We start from the raw sequence: 25,464 nt of genomic DNA, 5'->3' as shown, positions 1-25,464 counted from the left end.
AAAGAGATGTGTCTTTAGCCATTCTTAAAGATGGACACAGAATCTGCTTATCTTGTCAGAAGGCAGATCATTCCACAAATGTGGAACCGATCCAGAGAAGGTTTGTGGGAGCGATATTTTACCTTTTTGGGATAGCACCATAATACGTTGTTCGTTTGCAGAGCATAAGGGTCCGGCGGGTATATAAGTCTGCATAAGTGAATGAAGATAAGGGGGTGCCAAACCAGTTGTGGTCTTGTAGGCCAGGGGCAGAGTCTTGAATTTGATGCGAGCGACTACAGGGAGCCAATGTAACTTACTGAAGAGAGGAGTGACGTGTGCTCTCTTCGGTTCATTAAAGACCTGTCTTGCCGCTGCATCGTGGATCATCTGTAGAGGTTTGGTCGTGCAAGCAGAAAGTCCAGCTAGTAGCGCATTGCAATGGTTGATGAGCCCAGTTGAGTGGAGAAGTTGTAATGGAGTTTAGGGTTGGACAGGATTACAAGCAGTTCTGTTTTTGCAAGGTTCAGCTGCAGGGGATGGTCCTTCATTCAGAGCGAAATGTCACTCAAGTATGCTGAATCAGTCGGACAGTCGAAACAATCGTCAGGCTGAAATGACTGGTGGAGTTGTGTATCATCCGCATAGCAGTGATAGAAAAAGCCATGTTTCCGAATCACAAACCCAAGTATACAGAATGTATACAGAAAAGAGCAACGGCCCAAGCACTGAGCCATGAGGCATCTCTTCAGGATACTCTAAATGACCTACCTGAAAGGTTAGACCTGAACCATGGCAGCACCATTCCGGAGAAACCCATAGCCTTGAGGGTCGACAGGAGGATGTAGTGGTTAACTGTGCCAAAGGCAGCAGATGGATCCAGTAGGATGAGTACAGATGAGTTCGATGCAGCTCTTGCCACAGTCAGGGCTTCAATGACAGAGAGCAGCTCTGGAATGACTGCTCTTGAAACCTGCCTGGTTGCTGTCCAGCAAGCTGTTCTTCGTGAGAAAGGAGGAGAGCCGTTTACATACAACACGCTCAAGAGTTTAAGCAATGAAGGGGAGGAGCGATACCGGTCTGTAGTTATCTTTTAGTGCAGGATTAAGAGGGGGTTTCATCAGTAGTGGGGTGATACAGGCTTCTTTGAAGACTGCTGGAAATGTAATAGTGATGAGAGACGAGTTGATAATGTGACTCAGAGAGGGAACAACCGATGGTGATATGGCCTGGGTTTCTTCAGTAGTGGGGTGATACAGGCTTCTTTGAAGACTGCTGGAAATGTACCAGAGATGAGAGACGAGTTGATAATGTGACTGGTCGTTGGGGCAGGTCGTTGGGTGGTTTGAAGATATGACCAGTGACAGTGAGAGACCTATCCCCAACCCGAAGGCGGAGGGAAGCGACCCTCTCGTTCACCGGGGAAAACTCCAAACCATGGCGGCTGAGCTGGGGGCTATAAGCAAACCCACACAAACCACACAATTTTTTTTTCACTATTGAAACTACAATAAGTACATATATTTGACTGTATGACATTCATGCTTGGAAAAGTTATGAAAAAGTACCAAATGGCCTACCACAGTTATGCAGATGACATTCAGATCTGCACAGCCCTCTCACCCGATGACTACAGGCCTATTGACTCTCTTTGCCAGTGCATTGATGAAGTTAACAGCCGAATGTGTCAAAACTTCCTTCAGTTAAATAAAAACAAAACTGAAGTCATTGTTTTGGTAACAAGGATGAAACAAACAAGGTAAACACATAATTTGATTTAAGAGGTCTAAAGACACAAGTAAGTAAGGTAATAAATCTTGGTGTCATTTTAGAGTCTGACCTTAGTTTCAGCGGTCATGTGAAAGCAAAAGCAAATCAGCTTTCTACCATCTCAGAAACATAGCCAGAATCAGATGTTTTGTCTCAAACCAAGATTAAGAGAAACTAGTTGCTTTCATCACCAGCAGGGTTGATTACTGTAATGGACTCCTTATAGGTCTTCCCAAAAAGACCATCAGACAGCTGCAGCTCATCCAGAACGCTGCTGCCAGGATTCTGACCAGAACCAAAAAATCTGAGCATATCACTCCAATCCTCAGGTCCTTACACTGGTTACCAGTTATTTTTAGAATCAACTTCAAAGTCTAGGACCTAAATACATTTCAGATATGCTTATATATTAAACAGGTTTCTCAGATCATCAGGAGCAAGTCAGTTAGAGATAACAAGGGTTCACTCCAAACAAGGCGAGTCAGCGTTTAGCCATTACGCCGCGGTAGATGGAATCTGCTTCCAGAAGACATCAGATGTTCACTAACAGTAGCTACTTTTAAATCCAGATTAAAAACACACTTGTTTAGCTGTGCATTCACAACCTGAGCACTGTGCTGGTTTACATCAACTGCACTTTTATTTCTAATTTATTTTTCTTTTATTCTTATTCTTTTTATATACATAATCACATTTTAAATCAACTTTATTGCTGTTTTATTGTTTCTTAAAATCTAAAGTTGTATTTGTGATCTTAATTGATTTGCATTTTAATGATACATCTTATTTCATACTGTCAATCGTTTTATGTAAAGCACTTTGAATTGCCCTTGTGTATGAAATGTTCTATGTAAATAAACTTGCCTTGCCTGATAAGTGAAAATGTTGATTTTACTACAAATTGTTAATTGTTGTTAAAATGTAAAATAACTTGAAATGTAAAAGAAGTTCTTTTGAGAACACTGTATTCCCGAATAGTAAAATCTTCTTATTAAGAATGAGTTAAATGTACTAAAAACTGAAATAGTTCCGTTAACTTAAACTTTATAATGTCCCAGATAGCCATTAACCATTTAATTAATTTAAAAAACAGGTTTAAAATTTACTAGACTACCATTATTGTGATCAGTGTTTGCTTTAGTTGGGCTCTTGACTCATTTGCTTTGGTGCTCTTTAACTGCTGAAAGAGTTTTTAGGAGTAAAAAGAAATCTGGTAGCAGTATTCAATTGGTGATAAATTCATTATGAATCACTGATTAAGAGTGTTTGTTATTACTTTGTGAAGTGCTTTGATATTACAGATTAGTGTTATGAAGGTCATATTCTCAGAGACAAATTAAATAAATTAGACATGTATAATCAGTGTAGGAAACTCAACAATGGTGACAATTAACAAAATAAAACGTCATGTTGCAATGCATGCTTGGTAACATCATAGTACAAAACTCATTCATGATTCCCAGCATGCATTGCAGTTGATCTGTTTATCTGAATTTGTTTGATGATTGTCATCATTGTAGAGATTTGTAATATGAGTGTTGATGTCAGTAAAACATTATTTAGACACAATCCTTGTGCATTTATGAACTGAAACATTTCCAACAGTAAGAAAAGGCTGGAAATCATTCTTATTTATAAAAGCTTCTGTACATTATTAAAAATTGAACCCTATTATGAAATCTACTCCAAACTGTACTTTTTAAAGATCTCTTTTTAATCAGTGCGCAGGTGATTTTTCTGAAACACACAACCACTGACAGATAAATTTATTTAACAGGAGGCAAGAGTCAAGAGCCCAACTAAAGGAAATACTGATCACCATAATGCTAGTTTAATAACTTCCTTATATATTCCTTATAAGTGATCACTATTGTAATAAGTTAACTTGAGTTATGATTTTGAGTCCAGCAGTACTTTTTTTAGTTGATCGGTAAGTTCAGACAGCAATTCATTTTGAGTTCTATTAGCTTAGAATTAAAACACTTACTTAAAATATTTGTGCAATCGGTTTCCAAATTTAATATTAATAAAGTCAATTTATTACATTTCACAGTTTGACAGAGCAGCTGATGTAACTAATAATTTTAAGTTCAGTCTACTCAGAATTTAGTGCAAAGCCCTCTTTTGTTGGATGAGCTGATTTTTTTTTTTTTAAGAAGGCATGGATAAAAATCACAATTTTAACCCGAGCTTTTGTTATATAAGAGGGAATCGTATTCATGCGAACATCATTTAAGTGTTAGAATTGAAAAAAAAACCTTGTTACTCAGATTACATCTGTTATTGACACCAGGCCCAGCAAACTGCAGGTTCTGAAATGCACCTATCATGACATTGATAGGTTGAAGACCGCCTCTACAAAGAAAGATTATCAACGACTACTTCTCTAACCCCGCCCCCATGTTTCGCGCATGACAATTCTGAAGTAACACAAGTGGAGCGGAACCAGAAAGAGCGAGCAAGCAAAAAACAAATATGCCCTTAAGGATAGCTAAATATTGTGCCATCCCTGGTTGTGGAAGACTACTGTCACTGCATAATTTTCTTTCTGAATAAGGAATGCGTAGTTTATTTTTACGCATTTTTAAAGACGTTCCAGCTCATGTGGGCGTTTGTTTGTAAAATTTCTCTGAGGATTCCTTCATGAACAAGGCAAAAAGGTTAAAAGGTATGGTCATACATCATAAAACGCAATACCAAGGCTATACAATCTATACGCATAGCCTTGCCATCACATCTGGGAAATGTGTCAGTAAATTTGAGTAGACAAGCCCAGTTCATCACACTTTTAAGTTGGACCAACTTAATTTTTCTAAGTGTTGTCATTTGAATTATTATTTTAAGTTGATCCAACTGATAATCTTATACACTTTTGATAGCAGCAAAATTTCAATTGGACCAGCTTAACCTTTTTAGAGTTATCAGCTTCCTTAAAACTATTAGTAAACTCAATTTATATGGGTTTACAGATTATAAACTAAAATATTACATGGACAGCTAATATTATTACAATTCAACTCACGCTTTCATACACATTTTGTGAAAAACTGGTGACAATATGCAAGAATAGATATAACTTAAACGAATTGCAAAAGTGATAGATATGGAATAAAATGTGAAAATAGAAGAAAAAGAACGTTCCCAGCTAACAAAATCACCATCATGGTGATCAGTCATTTCTTGAGTTGGGCTCTTGACCCTTGACATTGGTATGTTGATCTTTAGCATGCTGTATTTGTGTGGTTTTAAAGTACATTTGTTTTGGCAATGCTGTGAGAAACTAATCGAGAATTTTGGTCTGATTCCACCAGATTCATCTGGTTTAGTGCTGTACTGTTGATCATGAGAGAAATCCATAAGATCATTGAGGTGGATTTGTTTTTGATAGAAACATTTGTGAAAACTTAATCTATAGCATAACTGCGACACACACAGACATCAATAATTTGTGCATGAACCTCCATGGTGACAATCAACAGACTAATTCAGATAAACCGCAATGCATGCTGGGAATCATGAATGAGTTTTGCACTATGGTGTTACCCAGCATGCTTTGCAGTTTTTTTATGATCATAACTATTATTGAGGTTCATACACTAATTCTTGATGTCTGTGTGTGACGCAGATATGATGTAGATTTAGTTTGTATTTGCATCCTGTTATAACAAATGTTTCAATCAAAAAGTACTCAAACTCACTGATCTTATAGTGTTCTCTCATGATCAAAAGTAGGGGTGGGAAAAAAATTGATATGGTGATGTATCGCGACATTTCAGCCCACAAGACGTTATCGATACTCTTGCACAAAGTATGGATTATTTTTCAAATACAAAACATCTAAATTCCCTGAACTGTCCGGGAGGCAGACACACTCTGTCAGTTTAAATCTAGACTAAAGACGCAGTTTTTTAATCTTGCATACACTACACTTCCATAATATTAATCCTCAAAGGATTTAGGCGGCATTATTTAGATCAACCGGAACCAGGAAAACATCCAACAACAAATGATGTACTTGGTGCATCAAAGAATGCAGAACAGTACTCTACTCTCAGCCAGTCTTGTCTCTTTGTTCCAAGGTTACCGCAGGATGCAGTTCATGCCCAGACCTGATGGCAGAGCTGAGAATGGGAAGCGATGACCTGACAAGAGCTGAAATGATAGAGCTGGATAAAGGACGCGGCAACTTGACACAATTTTTCTACAACACTTCAAATGCTATTAAATTGTTAATGATAATCTTAAATCTATAACTTACCTTATTCGTGAGTTTATTTATTTTCTATTTAGCCTTGTTGTGCAAGCACTGTTGAGCTTGTGCAGAGGCAGCAGCTTTTGCCAGAGGGGAACTGGAATCCCCTGGTAGTTACGACTTTATTGGGGGAGGAATTGATAGCTTAGGCAATGGGACTGTGAGTTTGTCTCTATTAGCGAAGCTGCATAAACTACATATCAGGCATTATATTTAACATCTCATTTGTGCATTAATTGTTCTCATGTTAACTATAAGTGTTTTAATATTGCAAGTGAGTATACATAACCTGTGCACGCTTTCGTTTCTGTTGCGTCTCCCCTCATATTGATTAAATATCGGGAAAATGATCGAAAACGATGTATCGGTCAATCTCTACTTTTTTAGGGACCCTTTCTCTGTTTTCTTTTGTTATACAACCTCCTTGAAGCTGAATTTCCGAATATGAGATCACTTACTAGATGAGGTCACTTACTGGAGGGTGGCTGCTTTATAAGGCACCAGGTACACTGTACACTGTAAAAAACGATTCTGGACGGTGTTAAATACAACCCATTAAAATCAGTTAAAATGTAGCTTAAAATATTGGTTAGAAAATAAAATATATATAAATAGGTACATTCTACCTACACTACCTACTTTATATTGACAAATAATGGGAACTTAAAAAAACAAAGTAAAATTTACCAGAAAATATTAGCTATGAGACTGCGGAGGCCGCATGCATCAACGCCCCGGCGGGAAATCAGGAATCACGTGACGTGATTCGATGACAGGATTTGTGGAGCCTACGGTAAGTTTTAGTTCAACTTCTTTATATCATCATTTAAGCAAATGTGTACTAACTTAAATGTTAGCTCTACCATCATTTTCTTCTTTGGGTTTAAAAAAAGTTACGACTCTGTGTAATACCCCTATTTTCTCCTCGCCACAGGCTGACAGGGCCTAATTTAAGTAATGTAACGTTATATGTGCTGCTTAAGGAGTGGGTTTATATATACTGTATGTATCCTCATTGGAGGCTGAGCCCCCTAATAGTGAAAACCTTGAATCGCCTCTGCCTGTAACGTTAGCCGATTCGTACAGCGAAAAAAATGCGTGCCGCCTCAGACTCTCGCCAAAATTATGTCGGATGCATTCAACAGCCTGTCATTTATAAATGCAGTTGCGGCATAACGCCACAATGGTGGCGCTGTGTTGTTATCAGCACCAGTGAGGCGCTGACGAGTTGCAGAAAAAGACCTATTAGGAGCCTGTGGCGAGGCGCCGACCGAGGATCAGCGTCGCCCTGGAAACGGCCCGGCAGCTAACGCTGATTGCGTCCAGCTGACGCTGATTAGCTGCCGGGCATAAAAGAAGCGTGCTCACACCACTAAGGGTCCTTGGTTAGTCGCACCCACCGCTGTCCTCGTTTGACCCCCAGCGCGAGAGAGTGAGAGGACAGCGAGGGAGACACGAGCGTGAACGACCTAACTGCACGAGCGCGGACTTTATGTTACGAGCACCCTGGGTGAAACCTTTTATTTTATTTATTGTGGATTTGTGCAATAAATGCCCCAGTGGGGTTGTTGTTATCACCCCTCCTGTCTGTGTCGTGTCTCTCACCCCGTTACACTGGTGGAGAATGCAGGCAAAGAGAGACCGACTCGGCAGGCGTTCGTGTGGTACGTGTTTCCTGGGTCCATCGAGGGACGGACACGCTCTCCTCATCAGCGTCCAACCCGGAGGAAACCGAGGACGACGAAGAGAGAGTGACAAAGGTATCGATGGCGCCAAGCGGAGGGACAATCCCAGCCAGCAGAAGATGCTGTGGAGCCGACCGAGAGCGCGGTCCAGGTACCAGATAGTGCCGCCCAGCTGCCCGACAGAGCTACCCAGCCGCCAGAGACCGCTACTCAGCCGCCCGACCGAGCTACTCAGCCGACAGGAGATGCGGCCCAGCCGTCATGGAGCGCTGCACAGGTGGGAGTCCCGTTCGGATGCCAGCCGGCAAAGTGTACCAGGAGTGTGCCAGCCGGCGATCCAGTTCCGTCCTCCAGCCGGCCTTTCCAGTCCGTCTTCCAGTCGGTATGGGTCGGACTATAAGGCGATATTTTCCCTCCCACCCCTACTATCGTCCCGAGGTTCCTGTAGGAGCTGCCCGGTTACCAGGTCGACGCTTGGGGGGGGAAATGTGGCGAGGCGCCGACCGAGGATCAGCGTCGCCCTGGAAACGGCCCGGCAGCTAACGCTGATTGCGTCCAGCTGACGCTGATTAGCTGCCGGGCATAAAAGAAGCGTGCTCACACCACTAAGGGTCCTTGGTTAGTCGCACCCACCGCTGTCCTCGTTTGACCCCCAGCGCGAGAGAGTGAGAGGACAGCGAGGGAGACACGAGCGTGAACGACCTAACTGCACGAGCGCGGACTTTATGTTACGAGCACCCTGGGTGAAACCTTTTATTTTATTTATTGTGGATTTGTGCAATAAATGCCCCAGTGGGGTTGTTGTTATCACCCCTCCTGTCTGTGTCGTGTCTCTCACCCCGTTACAGAGCCTTATCAGCTGTAATTCACAGCTGTTCATGTGAATCTTCTTACTTTCTTTTGCACCCAATTACGTTCAATTTCTTGAAAAGGTTTCTTACATTAAACTGCTGTAGATCATTATAATGTTTAAACCTGTGCACTTAGCTTGTTTTTTTCTGATTGTCTAGCATTAGATAATGTAGGTGGTGACTATCGTGGATTTGTAATGGAGACAGCACTCACAACATAAGAGGATTTGTGAATACTGTTTATTTAACTAATGTGAAAATTGACATGCATTTTGTTTTTATTTTTAACTGGTAGGAGAAATTCAGAAGCAAACAAACCATTAAATGAAAGTGCTGGTCATGCATAATCCCAAAACTGAGCTGATGTGTCTATAGTAATGGAAGGCAGCAAAGTTTTGAGCCGGTGTGGAATCAGAACCACAGCATGCATACTGTTGATGGGAATGAACTATGCACTGAACATAGAGTATCCTAGAAACCTGAAGTACAGTTTTGAAATGTTCAAAAAGCTTTTTTTGGAACTTGATGGAGCAAACCCCCTCAAGAAGGTCCAAACCCTTAAACGTAAGATAAGGGAATACGCTTTTTTTACTGTACATTTGCTTTAGCAAACAAAGACATTTTTGGATGGAAAATGTTCAAGAATAACAACGATGACTTGTATCTCAATTGAAATTGATGTTAAGAATAAGAATATTGCTATGAATGTATATTTTGACATCCAGCGGAAACTATTTATATTTTATTTAAATGAGTTTGCAATAGTTCTGTGTCACTTGAGTTTGAATGTAGAAGGGCTCTTTTGCACTTGCATTAGTGTTTAATGTTTAAAAGATGAAATGTTTGTGTCAGCAGTCCATGTTATTTTGAAATGTAAGGAGTAATTTGTAGAAGTGATGTGGTATGTTATTAGAAATTGAGTGTAAGAGGATTTCAGTGTTTACAAAATAAAGTGTTCATTGAAATGTTTTTATTGCAATGACCTTTCACCGTTTTTAAGTAAATTCAACCATCTCTTAATGAGTAACATTTAATTATTTATATTGGCTATATATAACTAATAATAATTAGGTAGAAGAGCAATACCTGCTGTCAAAGGGTAAACATTACCCAATTTTATTAAGTAATTACTTGTATAATATATTAGGTAAAATCGATCCCATTTAATTTAGTTTGTTATAACTTATAAATTTAGTTACTCTTTACTCAAAAATATGGGGTAGAATATACTCCTTTAAAGTAAGTGCAAATTGTTACCTCAATTTTATTGAGTAGATTTTATAGGTTGTTTTTTACAGTGTACTGTCAACCATAACAGAAACAAACATGTGAATAGCTGTGCAAATTGGAAGTCATTTCAATGGATAATTATAATTGAACATTTCTCTTTGCATTCCAACCTTAGAGCCTAGGCTACATCCCTTTTTTACAGTAATGCACTGGGAAGTGTTGATAGAATGTGGGTAAGAAGACACTTCAGTGAAAATCGTAATGTAACGAGGTGAGAGACACGACACAGGCAGAAGGGTGATACGAACAACCCCAGTGGGGCATTTATTGCACAACTCAACAATAAACAATAGAAAAGGTGTCACCCAGGGTGCTCGTAATATAAAGTCCGCCAGTCCGTGCTCGTGCAGGTAGGTCGTTCTAATTCCTGTCTCCCTCGCTGTCCCCTCACTCTGTCGCGCTGGGGGTCAAACGAGGACAGCGGTGGGTGCGAATTAACCAGGACCTAGAGTGGTGTGAGCACACGGCTTTTATGCCGTTTCCAAGGCGACGCTGATCCTAGGTTGGCGCCTCGCCACAGTAATCAACAAGTTCATCAATACTAGATCCTTATTGTATAATGTGTTTTTAAATTGTCAGGTGGGAATGGAAGAAGAAAGCTCACTGTTGTACCACCAAATAACAACAAAAATAAAAAACAAGGGAGGGGGGGTGAGTCAAACAAGAGTACATGGGGGGATTTCCAGGGGTGGGACTGGGTGAGGAAGTCTTAGTCTGTGGGGCCGAGCCCCGGGGGGCTTGACTGGGGAAGTCCTGGGGGGAACTGTCCTTGTCCCCTGCAGGACTGCTGGGCTGGACCCCGCCTGGAATGCCGGAGCGGACCATGACTGGAAGGCCGACTGGATCGTTGGCTGGAATGCCGACTGGATCGTCGGCTGGAATGCCGGAACAGACCCCGGCTGGAATGCCGGAACAGACACCGGCTGGATGGTTGGAGCGGACACCGGCTGGATGGCTGAACTGGACACGGACTGGAATGCCGGCTGGGCAGCGCTCTCTGGCGGCTGCTGGACCAGGCTTGGTGCTGGCTGCTGGACCGGGCTGGGTACCGGTTGCTGAGGGGACCCGACGGCCGAACTGGCCGATCGGACCGTCCTGCCCATACGCCGCCCCTCAAAAAATCTTTGGGACTTGGAACAACAGGAACTGCCCCCGTTGCCTCTTCTTCTTTAGCCGACCCACCCGTCTGGTGGTCGGCTGGAGGAATGAGGTGAAGGGCGCATCTGACTCTGGGTTGGAGGCCTCAGAAGAGGACCCCCAGGATTTCTGTTTTCCCCTTTTGCCACCGAGGTCCGTCAGCGGCGGAGGGACTACAGGAGGTGAGAAGGAGGACGGTGTGGAATTCCCCAAGGTGAGAGTACCCACCACATGGTCCTCTGGGATGGACCCAAACAGCTGGGAGAGGAGTCTTTGTAACACTCCTCTCGAAGCTGCAGCCGTTCCACTAACTGTGGGAACGGCTGATAAACCAACTCATCCCGCTCAGGAAAAGATGGTGGGTTGTCCATCCCAGTCATTAGGGAGCCACTCACCAGCACCTCGGGGAATGATGCCCTCCTGGCGTCAACCTCCCGAGCATAGTCCTGCAGAGGCCTATTGCACTGGGCTGAGAACGGAAGAAAGATCTTACTTAACATACAGATATCAATATGTCCATTTAAATGGGAAATTGTCAAATCTCACGCAAGTAAATTATGGATTACCTCAGGGATCATTTTTAGGGCCCTGTTTATTCTCTTTCTGCCTCCACCTCGGGATGCCCATTCCGAGGAAGGAAGAAATTCAGCCAGGTCCAGATGATCGACATATGCCCATCCCCAAGTAGAGATTACGTCAGCTACAGCTGCAGACTGACTGACCATCCCAGCTACATCTAAGGCAATTCCACCACCACCCAAGAGAAATACGACCATCGGACCATCGCAGTTTAGGCCACTTCATCTCCAACCAAGAGCAAAGACGGACTACTTGTCACATTAATGCTGAAATTACAATACATGTATTTAATGGTAAACTCACATCACATGTCAGCAGTTTGAAGTTATAGCTGCATTCAGTGGCCCTGATTGGAGGTTCCTGGATGGGTGTTTGTGGGGAGTGAGGGGGCTCTTTGGTTGTGGTTGAGGTATTAATTTGCTGGGGCTGTGTGGGTCCCGTTTTGCCTTGTTTTGTGGTCGATATCGGAAAACAGAGGAATAAAGTTACAACATGCCATTACTGTTTTCCCTGGTTGTTCCTCTGTTTTCTGGTGTAGGTCGTGGAGTGGGACCGGGTTGAACCTGCACGGTTTTCGGCGAGTGGGACTTTCTGGGTTGCGAATGGTGGGCTCTCCCTCTTCCTCGTGGATATTTGCTCGGGGACACTGAGTGCAGCTATGAGACGTCAGAGAGGGATCTGGCCCTCCCGGCTGAGCCTGGTTTCTCCCGAGGTTTTTTCTCCATTAATCAATCATTGGAGTTTGGGTTCCTCGCCACAGCAGGGCAGTGTTGGCTTACTCACCGGGAGACTGCGTTTATTTATTTATTCATTAATTAGATATTATTTATGAGAATGATCCTGCTCATTCTATAAACACCATGCACTGTGCTGTGTTTTAGCTTTTTTGTGTTTTTCCTGTTTGCCCCTGAAAAGCTGCTTTGGAACAATGCACATTGTGAAAAGCGCTATATAAATAAACTTGAATTGAATATAATCCACACCCAGAGGGTTACAAAAGTGATAGTATCAAATCTGTTCTGTACAGAATGTTTCACTCCTGCAACCCAGCAGCCATTTTCACAATTGCTCATAGGATTCCAGGCTACGAGGAACAAAAGGTGAAAGAAAGCAGCATGTCAAACCCGTTGCTTGACAAACCATGCACACTGCTTTCTATAAGTTAAGGTACACAAGACAAATGCATCGTGTTTTCTCTAAGTGAAAGTAACGGAACACAGGACGATCCTTGTAATCTCTTGTCTCCTGTGAGGCTGGGAACAGTGTTCTGTGCTGCTCTGTGCAGCCAACAACAGAACAGTAAGCATGCTTTGTTGTGCTTTTATTACTTTTGCCATGGTGTCGGAACTAATTCAGGCATGTTGTCATGAATCTCAGTGGTTGAACCCAATTGCAGGCAGACACAGGACGAGACGAGATGGTACGGGGTTAACAGATTTAATATATATAACAAGACAGAACAAAAGGCAAAAGGCAAAACAAAACCCACGGTGGGGGAAAACAATACAGGATAAATAATAAACGTTGATGAGGAAACAGACTGACTAAACTAACAAAACAAACACTGGATTAGAACACTAAACTAACACCTACAAGAAAGGGAATCAGGGATCAGGAACAAGGAACAAGGACTCAGATATAAACAGGATAATTTCAAACAGCCAACAGGCAAGGTGAGACTTACTCGGACGAGGGACATCAAACAATGAACGCGCACAAGACAAAGAAACATGAGGACTCTTTATAGGAAGAGGTAACAAGAGGGAACAGGTGCAAGGGATTACACTCAAGGAAAGCTAATCAACACAAACTAGGGAACAGGAGGGTAGAAACGGTGACGTGACTTGGGGAGAATATGGAAGACCACACGGGTCAAAATTATCTCTCCCCACATGAAACAAAGGATTCTGTATGATTCCACCTCTAATCCAAGAAATACCAGACAGGGAGAGGTGAAACCATGACAGAACCCCCCCCCTTAAGGAGCAGCACCCTGATGCTCCTCAAAGGCACGAACAAGACAAGGCAGACTGGGACAAAGACAAGACCAAACAAAACATGGAGAACAAGAATAGGGGCAGACAGGCAAGAACAATCAGGGGATTAGGGTGACTCAATAAAAATAACAAACAAGGGAGGGGGGGTGGGGGCAAACAAGAAAACATAGGAAGTTCAGAAGGGGTAGGGCAGGGTGGGGAAGTCCTAGCCCTGGGGAACGCGCCAGAACGCGGAGCCCCAGGGGGCTTGACAGGGCTTGGCGCCGGTCGGAAGGCCGGCAGGACAGGGCTTGACATTTGTGGCGACGGCTGGGCAGCCGGGCTTGGTTCCGGCGGCGGCTGGGCAGCCGGGCTTAGTTCCGGCGGCGGCTGGGCAGCCGGGCTTGGTTCCGGCGGCGGCTGGGCAGCCGGACTTGGTTCCGGCGGCGGCTGGGCAGCCGGGCTTGGTTCCGGCTCCTGGACCGGGCTTGGCTCCTGGGAGGAATCTGCGGTCGGCTGGCCGCTCGGACCGGCACCTCCCTACGGCGACCCCCAAAAATATTTGGGACTTGACACCTCTAGATTCGGGACCACTGGACTCGGGACCACCGGACTCGGGACCACCGGACTCGGGACCACCGGACTCGGGACCACCGGACTCGGGACCACCGGACTCGGGACCCCCAGGGCACGAGCCGCCCTCCGGAGTTTCTTTCTCCCCCGCTTGCGCATAGACCTGGTAGATGGTGCAGTGGCTACAGGAGGTGAGGAGGGGAACGGTGTGGGTGTCCCCAGGGAGAGGGCACCCACCACACGGTCCTCCGGAATGGACCCCCACCCAGAACGAGAGGAGATTGGATGACAGCTGGGAGAGGAGCCCTTATTAAACTCCTCTCGAAGCTGCAGCCGTTCCACTAACTGTGGGAACGGCTGATAAACCAACTCCTCCTGCTCAGAAAAGATGGTGGGTTGTCCATCCCGGCCATGAGGTAGGCACTCACCAGCACCTCGGGGACGGATGCCCTCCTGGCCTCAACCTCCTGAGCATACACCTGAAAAAAAACATCTCTCCCCACATGAAACAAAGGATTCTGTATGATTCCACCTCTAAACCAAGAAATACCTGACAAGGAGAGGTGAAACCATGACAGTGTTTATTATAAAACATAGTTTTGTAGCAAATAACATCAAAATAAAATGTGATAAGATTCTTTCACAAGCTTTTTCTCTGATGTTGTTTAATTTCTCATTGTTTTTTTGTTACAACAGTCTGAGTGAAATTACATTTAAACCGTTAAAAGGTCTGCATTTGGTCTTTGACTCAAACATCAAGAATCAGTGTATGAATCTCAACAGTGGTGACCAACAAATGAAAAGCTTACAGCCGCAATGCATGCTGTGAGTCCTTGGATGAGTTTTGTGCTCTGATGATGGGGCAGTCGTGGCCTAATGGTTAGAGGGTTGGACTCGTGACCAGAAGGTTGCCGGTTCGATCAGGCGGGTAACGATTGAGGTGTCCTTGAGCAAGGCACCTAACCCCTACTTGCTCCCCGGGCGCTGCAGCGATAGCTGTCCACTGCTCTGGGTGTATGTGTGTTCACCACTTGCTGTGCGTGTGTTCACTACTCTCTGGATGGGTTAAAAGCAGAGGTATATCTTGGATATGGGTCACCATAACTGACAAATTAGTCACTTTCACTTTCATGATATCAAGAATGCATTGCGTTTATCTGAAGAGTTTTTTTTGGTTGTCACCATTGTTGAGACAAACTGTTTTTATTCTTGATGTCTGCTAGAACATTTGTCATGTGACGGACGTGCTGTTAAAGACCTGCAGTATATTATTTAATTTCATACAATATCATTCACGAGTTCACCTGCACAGATAACAGTGATGTTGATAGGGATAATGATAAAGCTTAGTTTTGAAGGTTATCCGTATTTGACGTGCTGTCTGGGAAGCGGGCTCCGAGCTCGCTAGATCTATCCGAACCCGAACTACTCTACCTTGGTACGGGTGAGTGCGCTGAGCTCGGAAACCGGTCTGAGCCCAGAGCTCACCCCCATAAAGCAAGAAAGTGGGACAGACTCGATGCTGAGCGCTTTGGAGGCGTGGCCTGCGTTTGGGGAGAGAAAAGAGGATGAGTGTTCCTAAGGAGATGTGGTTCGTATAAGACAAAAAGGTGGTAGGGGTTCCCCTGAGAATGGTTCAGACTGAGAAGATGAGAAGAGGGTGGACAGAAAATTTGACAGGTGTACATAAATCAATCAATCTTTTTGTCACACATTATATAATAACACTACTAATGTGGGCATTCAAAGGTTGTGGGTTCAAGCCCCAACAGAGTTTTGGATGATTTAGGTTTGCAGGAAACTCCTCAAAATCATGACTAGGGAAGGATATTTTGTTAAATGAAGGGGGGTACACACATTCAATTATTCTTAAACAATCCCTCTGCGTTTTTTCCTCCATTTTACTGTGAGTTTTTGCCCCTTTGTTACTTTTCAGTCAAATGACCTGCAGGGCATGGGCGTAGGCGCCATGGCTTAGCTGGCCAAAGCACCTGTCTCGTAAACAGGAGATCCTGGGTTCAAATCCCAACGGTGCCTAGTGTGTGTGCTCTGTGTTTACTACTCCCTTGTCTTTGAAGACTGATTTAATCCTTTCTCCTGGGAATAGTCTTGGCATGCGCCGGATCCCTGATGAATAGGGGACTCATCACATCCTGCTTACCTGCACAGTATTGCAACACTGAAGTGATGATGGATGTCAAGCAGTCCACACAAAAAACGGACTTGTGTGGCAAGTTTCAGTTAAAAAATATTTTGTCAAGTTCACAAACTGTTATTTTTGTATCAAAATGAAGACCATGACAGTTGGAAATAAACTGAATCAATTCATGACTGACTCTGCCCCAGTGTGGCCCTCGGTTCCCAAACCCCTCTTTGTCAAAGGGGACCTCTTCCATGATTTCTATCTCTTCTTAATTGTTTGTTTTCCCCTTTGTTACTTGTCAGTCACAATCATCCCAAAACCATTTTTGGTGTTGGCGCCGTGGCTTAGCTGGTCAGAACACCTGTCTTGTAAACAAGAGATCCTGGGTTAAAATCCTAGTGGTGTCTAGTGTGTGTGTTCTTTGTTACTACTCCCTTGTCTTTGTAGACTGATTTATTCCTTTCGCCTGGGAATAGTTTTGGCATGCGCCGGATCCCTGATGAACAGGGACAGGAATAGCATTCAAGGCTCTGTGGTGCAATGGATAGTGCATTGAGTAATGTGGGCATTCAAAGGTTGTGGGTTTGAGTCCCACCAGAGTCGTGGTTGATTTAGATAGCAGAAAACTCCTCAAAATCATGAGCAGTCATCATGCTCTTGACTGTCTGCAAAAAGTCATAGCGTGCCTACTGTAAAACACAATGGTAGAAATCGGAGGCTAAACGTGCCATTTCGTGGTAGCGTGGCCGAGCGGTCTAAGGCGCTGGATTAAGGCTCCAGTCTCTTCAGAGGTGTGGGTTCAAATCCCACCGCTGCCAGCTGAGGTATAAAACGATGAGTTTGCCCTCGGGCTGAGCAATGAGGTCGGCTTTTAAATCGCATCTCACTTTCATGCACCTGCAGACCATCTGAGCCAATTGACCGGTACAGATGTGCTCGATGGGTTGTCGATGCAACTAGGTATACAGCAATGTAGTAAACATTTAATGTAAAACAATGTGTACATACTTTTTAGGCCTTTATGTGATTTTACAAATGTTTTCTTGGCAGGGACCTTTAAGGAAAGCACGGCCAGATAAAAGACCAAAGATGAGCTGTCAGGGCAGTTTTTAAAGACGTCTGAATTTCACTTAGCTTCCAACTCCTAGAGCCCCGTTACCCGGTTCAGGTGTACTTGATGAACTGCAAGTCATCATGCTCTTGACTGTCTGCGAAAAGTCGCAGCGGGCCTACTGTAAAACACAATGGTGGAAACCGGCGCAGAACGTACCTTTTTGAGGTAGCGTGGCCGAGCGGTCTGTTGCGCTGGATTAAGGCTCCAGTCTCTTCGGAAGCATGTGTTCAAATCCCACCGCTGCCAGCTGAAGTTTAATAGGGCCAGTTTGTCGTCGGGCTTAGCTATTAGGTCAGCTTTTAAATCGCATCTCACTTTCATGCACCTGCAGACCATCTGAGTCTTATTTAAGTTCTGCCCTTCCCTTTTTGACATCATCCTCTTTGCAGCACGACAGAAACCCAACGGGCTGGAACCTGTTGTAGTCGTGGCCGTACCCTCCAGCGATCGGCCGGCTAAACACTTCCTAACACATCTGAATGGTTCCCAACGAGGTCGGAAACACTTCTGAACAAACGAGCCAATCAATTCCTACCAAGAGGAAAGAGCAATCAGCAATCGAGTTTGTCGATTGAGTTTTTCATGATGTTCCTGCTGTTTGCTACAACTCACTGTTACGCAACATCTGTGTAACAAATCTCCATAAAAGGGAAGGAAGGAGGCGGGAACCGGCAAACATTCAAAACATTTAATAAATTAATATAACAGCCGGCGGCCCCTCACGGACGACCGCCGGCGAACAAAACATGAACATAAATATAAATACAAATACAAATACAAATACAAACATAACATAAGTTCGGGGCCCGGTCCTCTCTCTTCGACGCTCGTTCCTTTTATATGCTCCCATCTCCTACGTGATTCGAGGCCGGTGTGCGCACAGCTGGCGCTAATTCACAATTACTCACCGGACTCGAACCACGGTCTCGCCCCGCCTACTCTACTACAATCTGCTATTCAGAGATTCAAGGTAAGCGTTATCAAATTACAAATACTTGACACTAATGTTAACCTATTTGTTCAACATTAATTTGTGATTGTTCTTTTCGGTACACTTAAGGGGTCTACGTTTGCATTGCAAGGCAAGCTAACTTTACAATGACCTCTATCAGTTTTCGCTAACTAACTTTAGTTAACCTCTCGATGAATAACTAAATTGACCAGAGTTTTTGTTTTCTAAATCTTTGAAATTATTAATTTTGTCATTCAGTATTTCAAGTACTCGTTTCGTCATTCAGTATTTCAGGTATTCATTCCCTATGCTATTCCAGTCATGGCTCAGTGATTCTTTGCTGAATGTTTTTTTATTAGGTATTATTCTAGATATTTGTTAAATATCTAGTTTTTGATTTCCACAAATCATTTTGTTCATTTTTATTTTCTTACTTTTTTGTAATTTAACATCAAAAGCTAACTGCTATATTGTTTATGAGTTTAAACTCCATGTTTTTAAAACAGATGTTTCATCCCAAATAACTTTATTTTTGTTCACTTTAGTTTTACTGTTGCTATATTATAACTAGTGGTGGGCATAGATTAATTTTTTTAATCTAGATTAAAATGGCTCATTTGAATTCTGCCGAAGGCATTCAGAATATGTGTGCTACCCAAATAATGACTAAAAGAAAGTCTTTGAGAACGGGTTTATCAAGCCAGGTGGCGCATTAGACCAGGGGCTCATCTCCTGTTTCCAAAATGCATCACAAACTGCTTGAGAAAGCTGTTCTACTATGATAATTGGTGATGGAAAATTAAATTATGTTCAATAAGATGAACTTGTGTTTACTTCCGCATTAGCTAAGGGATGATTTGCGTTTAGGTGGTACTTGAGACTGGAAGAGCTCCTACAGTACATTTACATTTAGTCATTTAGCAGACGCTTTTATCCAAAGCGACTTACAAAGAGTGAGGGAGCAACAAGCGTATGTCATACAGGAGCCATAATACCTTAGATCTCAATACAAAGTTACTGGTTTCAACTAAAGCTAGACCACTACCTGTTGAGAGAAAGTGTTTTTTTTAAACCAATTCCGCATTGCACAAGGTGCAAACAACCTTAGTCTTGTCGATGTTTCTATTGGGAAGCTTCTTAAAATTAATATTCCCTGAAGCAAACCCGGCGGCTTCATAGCATGTTAGCACGTCACGTTTGATGCGGTAATTTCACAGTAACGTTATGTTGTGTTCAGACCAAACTGTGAATGGTGTGTCAAGGCGCGAGTGATTTATGTGTTAATGCAAAGAGGCAATAGACCTACTTGCGGCGCGAATCGCGCGAATGAAGCCCTGGTTATGAGATGATGAGGCGGCTTCTGCTTCAGCGAATCACGCGAGTTGAAAAATCTTGTTCTCGCCCCGTACAGTGGAGTTAAGCTGGTATACATCCGCGCTAAAATATCAAGGTGAAAGTCATCATAGCTTGCGAAGTATAGACCCAGCTCGCAACCCAACTTTGAGAATAGATTAACGGCGACATTTTTTTTATCGCGCGATAAGAGTCTCACAGCGTTAACGCCGTTAACGCCGTTAACGGCCCACCACTAATTATAACACAGTTGGTGCCAAGAAGTGCACCATAGAATGGACAATAAATATATATTTTTGTTCCACAATTTCTTTCTAGACATGACCAAAACAGGCAAATCCTCTGCCTATTGGAATGACGTCTGCCATAGGTATGCCCAGGGCACTTTCCAGCTCATTACAGGTAAAAATCCTGAAAGCATAAAATGGAAAGAGGTCCTTAAGCGGATTAATGCCTGTCCCCTGCAAAGGGGGAATAAGGTGGACCTGTTTGGCAGGCACATAGTGTGCACTTGTGGGTTCAATAAGGTAGGTATTTGATATAATATATCAAAGGAATTATAAGTCCCAGTATCATGTGATTTATGATTTATCATCAGGGGATCATTTATGGACCATCCCCTGGTCTATTCTCATACAGTTCTGCTTAATAATTAGTGTAATTATTTAATATGAATATGAACTTCTTTTGTTCCTTATATTAATTTTCACCCAGTCAACAGATATGGCCTTGATTGAGGCAGGGCCCAACGTAGAGGCAGGCAGCAGCTCAGAGGCGGCAGGGACGTCACAGGGATAACAGGGGGTTAAGTGTTCTTTGTGTAGCATGTTTGTGGAGGCAGAGAAGCTCTCAGAGCACCTCTCTGACCTCCGCATTGCAGAGAGCTGTGACAGCTGTGGGGCCCTTTGGGGGACTGTGAACCTCTCTGAAAAATAAATACGTTTTTAACAAAATTGAATTTATTACAATGCATAAAGCAAAAAGGAAATAAATTTTAACTCAGCAAGAGGAAACAAAAGAAACAGACTTTCTCATATAATAGAAAATAAACTCGACATGTTGAAGATTACAAAACAAATAACATTAAAGAAAAGAAAAATGGAGAGGGCAGATAAAAACGTCCTCTCCCAAAGAGAGCTACTCCACACTCTTTATTACGACAAAAGGTATTCCCACATCCAAAACTCAGGTGCAACTAATTGTTCAATCAAGTCACTTAATTCCAATCCTACCCGTGCACTGGCGAGAAAAGAAAAACCTAAGGTAGGCAGGGGGTGGTCGTAACACTGGCAAAGCACTGTAGGAGACGGATGCGCAAAGCTGAGGAGGTCCGGACCATAATTTCAGGGCGGCTGGAATCAGTGTGGGAGCTAACTGACACTAAAGGGCTTCGCCTGATTAACCCTGACAGCATGCACCTTGAGATGCAACAAAAACACCTTGAGTGCATCCAGGACCCTCAACAAGATGTACAAAAAGACGGGGACACTCCAGAAAGGTGGCAAAGTCCTAAACGTGTTTAGGTGTGGCATGGAGTCATCCTCGCTGGAGTGTTTTCACCGCCACCAGTGTGCATTCATTGCTGTTAAATTCTAAATTTTAAATTGCAGAGTGTTATATAGATATTGTTTTTCAAAAGATTGCTATTGTTGTCAGCATTATAGAAGTTGAAACCTGGGTATTAACTGGATTTGGCTTGTTTTCCTGAAATTTACTTTTACTGTTCTATAACTGTCATTAAATTTGTATGTCCTCAGTTTAAAATAATTGCTGACTGAATCTGTGCATTTTTATTCTTAGGATGCAGATGCAATGCCATGCACACACAAATGTACATGTTAGAGGGGGCCTCATGGTGGAACATGACACGGGCAAAAGAAAATGTATCTGTGGTGGGAGCCTCAACACTCAGGACATTAGATGTCATCAGGCCAGGTAGTGTTGCTATCCTGTTCTATCTTTTACTTAATAAAAATGAATTTGGTGCAGTGCAAAACACCTATTTTCAACTGTTTGTCAATTAAAATAGATGAATGTACAATGCAAAATAATTACTACAACACTGTATAAATTTATTGGATTGTGGTTGGATTTTTTTCTCAATTTTCAGAGTAAACAGCGTGATTCCAGAGGTGTCATTGGATGGGAGGCAGTTGATGCCCTGGCACCGTACCTGGTTGGCCTAAACAGAATGATCACTGCCATATCATCACAAGAGGAGGCCAACATAGTCCAGCTGTACATGGCTCTGGATGCCATGGACATAACCCAGTATACAGTCCAGATTATATCATCCTCTTTTCATAGACTGATTCATGACTCATGGCCAGGCAGCTCAGAGCCCTGAAGTGCAAGGGTATGGGAATGTGCTTGCCTATGGCTTTTAAAAGTGTGTAAGCAAGCACGGAAACAGGCCTCGAGACACACAGGGTAAGACTCTGCCAATACCACAATCTATTGTGGTAGTGTACAGCCACTTAAAACAGCTTCTGGAGGACAGCAGAGCGGTTCTAGGACAGACTAACCTGGTTCTGGTCCCAATAAACACAACTACTGTCTCCTCGTGGTGAGTTATCTTTTATGCAATACTTTTATACAATCACAGTTAGGGGGTGTTAAGGTACATGAAATCGTACCGAACCGTCACAGGCACATTCCAAATATAGTCATCATTCTTATGCCCCACCTACCTTCAAGGGCAGAGCATGGAATTTTGACTTTGGATGTGAACAGGGCATTTGCGTGCCATTATGTAGATGTTTGGAATGCATTGCAGTGGAAGCTATGTAATTTCCACATTATCTTCAGCTGGCATGTTCACGTCAAAACTAAGCATTGTGTCCGTCAGTAGATGTCGCTGTTTTAATGGCATAACTTAAGCATTTGCAAATAAACAAACAATTTATCTTGCAGGCTACTAAGAAGACAGAAAGGTGTGGACAGAGACATGTTGCTGCAGGGTACTGAACTGCCCAAACAATTATATATGGCAAAGGAGTCAGTTCCTGAAGCACGCACACTTCCAGATGCGTGTGCACTGCATGGGCATGAGGCCAAGGTATTTGAGGTGCCAGCAAATCAGGAGGGAGAGGACTTTATTCGTAAGCGTGTCTCCAAAATGTGCCCACTGCCCACCGCTCCTCCTGTATCTCACTCAGGATGTCCCATATTCCCACCACACTTTGTATTCCCCCTGGGTATTCCCCACCCTTTCCCAGCTACCAACCAGATCTGCCAGTGTCTCATTCTAACCAATTTATGCCCAATCCCCCAATTCCAGACTCCTTCCCAGTTCCGGCCACCTCCTCATATCCAGGTGCCTGATAATCTGCCACCACAAAACTTGTCCCTCTACTCAACCCAGGCAGCGAACATGGAGAAGGCAGAAAGCTGCCAAGAGGATGAGTAGCGAGTGGCTAGAGGTGAACCACCACGGAAACGGCTTACAAGGATATTTATCACTATATCTGCAAGCAGTGTGGGCTGGCACAAAGTAAGAGAACTGGCCACACTCAGTTGAAGGGCCGGTGGTATTGTCCAGCCTCATGCCTCTCGAATGCACAGTGGAGGGATGATGTACAAGGTCTTTCATTTTTTTATTTCTTTTTATATATTGCAGTTATGTATATTGTGCTACGTGTATTGTGAACATTTTGTTTTTACTGGCTGTGTTATTTTGCAGTGTTTGTAGAAAAAAAGACACAACTCTTGTGGTGTAATAGGAACACATCCATCCATTGGGTGGAAGATTCCAGGTGCAAGTTCTGGCAAGAGAGTGTGGTGTGTTTCTTAGATCAGTATGTTAAGTTTTTATTATAAATTGTTATTTGCAGTGTTTGTAGAAGAAAAGACACCACATCCTTTGGGTGGAAGATTTCCAGGTGCAAGTCCTGAATAGAGTGTGTGGTGTGTTTGTCAGATAAGTATTTTAAGTTTTTATTATAAATTGTATAGTCATAATCAAACAAACCCTTTACTTAAATCCTTTGTGAGTATTCAAAGAATTATAATATAGTGATTTTGTTTCTTTCTTTCTTCTCCCCCTTTCCCCCTCTCTTTTTCCCTAATTTTCCCCTTGTAGCAGTCCATTTTGCCCTGTTTTTGGCCGAGTGGTTAAGCGCGATGGACTAGAAATCCATTGGGGGTCTCCCCGCGTGGGTTCGAATCCTGCCGACTACGTTTGCGGTGTATTAAGCTCAGATGCTGATTTGTATCTCTAGAGGCGAAAGAGCAAACTTCATCTCGGCCGAGCCCTGTGCAGCCGTCTGTTATCTCGCTTTGATCGTGTGGTTGGTTAGTACTCTGTGTTGTGGTCTCAGCGAATCCAGATCGAGGCAAACTTTTTTGGGGGGGCTTGAATAAACTGCTTCCCGCTCGCTTTGGAAATGTGTTGTGGCGAACGCCTTCAATCGGTGCGAACAACGCACTGCAATTTGTTCAAAAAGAGCCGCGCCAAGCACTTCTTCAGCTGTTCTTTAGAATGTTTAAACCCAGCTCATCCAAGCTATTGGAAAGCGGCAAAGAAAAGGCTTAACTCCCCGTCTTGGAATCATTTTGGAGGAGGCTTGGCAGAAGAACTTGGCACGCACCGACACAAGCCCAGACAGCTCAGCTCGGTCTGGGAGGAGCCTCCTCATCATTTCTGTCTAACGGCGTGACATGCGGAGATACTGTCCAACCTATAACGAGGATTAAACTTCTCAAATCGTAGTTCTTCTTTCTGTTGTTCACTGCTAGTACACGTGCTAAAAAAATGAAAGTCTTTCCGACTTGCATTGAATATGTGGGGTCGCTACTCGATTCTTAATCTCTTGGAAACAGTTGCAGTCCGTATTGCGCTTGCTGAGGTGTCAGGCATGGTCCAGCAGTCAGGACTCCTGGTTTAAGTCAAGCGGCCCGGGTTTAACTCCCGGCATGAGAAGCCAAAGGCATCGTTGCTTTCAGTGTGTTTGCAAAGCCGTATTGTTTTAGAGTAAGACTCTGTTGAGTAAGCTCCACTGGCGGGCCTCAGCATTTTGGGGGTCAGAAAACTGCAGCTGCTCGCCACAAAGCTTTCGTCCCTGGGTGGGCTTGAACCACCATCCTTTCGGTTAACAGCCCGAACGCGCTAACCGATTGCGCCACAGAGACGGTTGTCTAGGATTTTGCTTGGACAAGTCGCTAGTTTTTGACTCGGAATTAAAGGGCAAAAGCGTGGCAAAACTAAATGAGCGTCGTGCTCATTTTCAGAGAACCCCCTTTGGAAACATAAGAGTGAGGAAGTTGCACTTGTCTCAAGAAAATCCCAGCACTAGGTCTGGTGGACGGGGCACCTTTAGAAAGAGCCCCTGACTGGGGTAGCCCTGGCGCCCAACGTGGGGCTCGAACCCACGACCCTGAGATTAAGAGTCTCATGCTCTACCGACTGAGCTAGCCGGGCTGGGTGCCTCAACAGCCCTTGTCTGTCAGTGTTTCCAAACGGTCAGGCGAGGTTGTAGGGAGCCATCACTGGGGAAGTCCCTGTCGAAACGAATGCGAGACGACATATAAACCCTGTGTAGTCGTGGCCGAGTGGTTAAGGCGATGGACTAGAAATCCATTGGGGTTACCCTGCGCAGGTTCGAATCCTGCCGACTACGTTTGCGGTGTATTAAGCTCAGATGCTGATTTGTATCTCTAGAGGAAAGAGCAAACTTCATCTCGGCCGAGCCCTGTGCAGCCGTCTGTTATCTCGCTTTGATCGTGTGGTTGGTTAGTACTCTGTGTTGTGTCTCAGCGAATCCGGATCGAGGCAACTTTTTTGGGGGGGCTTGAATAAACTGCTTCCCGCT

General features: G+C 43.7%; 5 non-coding genes across 5 annotated transcripts; 3 read left to right on the top strand and 2 right to left on the bottom strand.

The window, feature by feature from the left end:
• Positions 1-16,055: 16,055 nt before the first annotated feature.
• trnat-cgu (transfer RNA threonine (anticodon CGU)) lies at positions 16,056-16,129 on the top strand. Its single transcript has one exon. It is a non-coding gene; the product is annotated as a tRNA-Thr (tRNA).
• An 842-nt stretch (positions 16,130-16,971) lies between these two features.
• On the top strand, positions 16,972-17,053 carry trnal-aag (transfer RNA leucine (anticodon AAG)). The gene has a single exon. It is a non-coding gene; the product is annotated as a tRNA-Leu (tRNA).
• Positions 17,054-24,709: 7,656 nt separating this feature from the next.
• trnan-guu (transfer RNA asparagine (anticodon GUU)) lies at positions 24,710-24,784 on the bottom strand. Its single transcript has one exon. It is a non-coding gene; the product is annotated as a tRNA-Asn (tRNA).
• Positions 24,785-25,000: 216 nt separating this feature from the next.
• On the bottom strand, positions 25,001-25,073 carry trnak-cuu (transfer RNA lysine (anticodon CUU)). Its single transcript has one exon. It is a non-coding gene; the product is annotated as a tRNA-Lys (tRNA).
• Positions 25,074-25,190: 117 nt separating this feature from the next.
• On the top strand, positions 25,191-25,272 carry trnas-aga (transfer RNA serine (anticodon AGA)). Its single transcript has one exon. It is a non-coding gene; the product is annotated as a tRNA-Ser (tRNA).
• The last annotated feature ends 192 nt before the right edge of the window (positions 25,273-25,464 follow it).

The sequence above is a fragment of the Triplophysa dalaica genome, chromosome 5 (genome assembly GCF_015846415.1).
Source record: "Triplophysa dalaica isolate WHDGS20190420 chromosome 5, ASM1584641v1, whole genome shotgun sequence".
NCBI classification, from domain to species: Eukaryota; Metazoa; Chordata; class Actinopteri; order Cypriniformes; family Nemacheilidae; genus Triplophysa; species Triplophysa dalaica.
Note: the sequence above shows the minus strand (reverse complement) of the source record. Positions and strands in the feature narration are given on the sequence as shown.